The 1,553-nt window shown below is 40.9% G+C and overlaps 1 protein-coding gene across 4 annotated transcripts in view; it reads right to left on the minus strand.

Moving 5' to 3' along the window:
- Positions 1–1,235: 1,235 nt before the first annotated feature.
- The window catches only part of SLC66A3 (solute carrier family 66 member 3), a 14,751-nt gene continuing 14,433 nt past the window's right edge, over positions 1,236–1,553 (minus strand). For all 4 annotated transcript variants that reach the window (XM_053891158.1, XM_019451923.2, XM_053891157.1 and 1 more), the window contains one exon: positions 1,236–1,553. This exon is cut by the window's right edge and continues 678 nt beyond it. The gene's annotated coding sequence lies outside the window, so the exon portion shown is untranslated.

Raw genomic sequence — 1,553 nt, forward strand, 5'->3', positions numbered from 1 at the left:
CAGCCTTCTGATACTTACCCAGAATGTTTGCCTTCCCTGAAAGATACGTATAAAAAGATGGGTGTGTAGCAAAACAAATCATAACTAAGGTCACAGACCTGTGAATGCTCAGCCGTGTCTTTTAGTCCGTGGAGAAGTAAAAATAGAATTTCAAGAAGGAGTCTGTTGCTGGCCTGATTTAGGTATTTTGAGGGACTTGCAAGTCGAACAATCTCATTTGAGTGTCCAGGATAAGGAAAAGATGCAGAGTGCCTGTTTTGCTGAGAGGTAGTTTTCAAGAAAGTTATTTCTTTGGTAATCAGTAGGTTCTTTTTTTGTTGTTGTTTTATTTTTGACAGAGAGAGAGAATGAGCGGGGGAGGGGCGGAGAGAGAGAGGGAGACACAGAATCCGAAAGAGGCTCCAGGCTCTGAGCTGTCAGCGCAGAGCCTGACACAGAGCTTGAACCCATGAACCGCAAAATCATGACCTGAGCCGAAGTCGGATGCTCAACCGCCTGAGCCACCCAGGCGCCCCTGTAACCAGTGGGTTCTTATCTAGGGTACTTACTGGCTGCCCGATCCGGGACAGGTTATTCACTCAGCTTCAGTGTTTACATCTTTTGTAAAGCGGAGACTTTTACTTACAGGATTGTTGTAGGATTAAATACGATAATGTGTGTAGGATATCTGGAATAGTTCAAATGTGTGTTTCCTTTTCTGCCAAAGGGGGAAAAAATGGGGAACGGTTCACCTAAGAGTGTGTATTCTTTTTATTTTTTAAGTTTACTTAAGAGAGACAGGCCTAGAGAGAGAGAGTGTGGAGTGGGGGGATGGGAAGGCAGAGAATCCCAGGCAGGATCCTGTCAGCATGCAACCCGACGCGGGGCTTGAGCTCACGAACCATGAGATGGGGACCTGAGCCAAAATCAAGAGTCAGACGTTCAACTGACGGGGCCACCCAGGCGCCCCTAAGATAGTATTTTCTTAAAGGAGAAGCTTTAAGCAATGATAAATTTCTAATAAGTATATTTAAATAAAATGGACTCAAATCACCTAATTTGTATTTATTCCTAATGGTTAGATTATAATTGCATATGAGAAAAGGTTCACTTGGACTTTTTTTAAATTGACAACTGTGAGGAACGCCTGGCTGGCTCAGTTAATATAAGCATGTGACTCGATCTCGGGGTTGTGAGTTCAGGCTCCACGTTGAGTGTAGAGCTTACGTAAATAAATAAAAAAAAGACAACTAGGATTTTAAAAACTACAGAATGATTTATTTATCTTACATAGGACACTAAAACATTTTCTAATAAACATCATTTACTTATTACATATAACAATGCCATTCAATTATAAAGGGAAAGAGCTTTTAAATTCTAGCGTTTATAAACTTTTACGGTAAAATGCAGTGTCCAATAACCCTAACATCACGTTTAGAATATAACAAGAATAAAATCCGTAAGAAGTTGACAGCACCCCAGCAATACCTTTTATTGCACCTATTTTCAGTGGACATTTTTGTTTTTCAAAGGTGTGACTCTTAAAGATGGCAGCATGGTGCTTGAATCAG

Source organism: Panthera pardus, unplaced genomic scaffold, assembly GCF_024362965.1.
Source record: "Panthera pardus isolate Hobbes unplaced genomic scaffold, ASM2436296v1 HiC_scaffold_26, whole genome shotgun sequence".
Classification (NCBI taxonomy): Eukaryota; Metazoa; Chordata; class Mammalia; order Carnivora; family Felidae; genus Panthera; species Panthera pardus.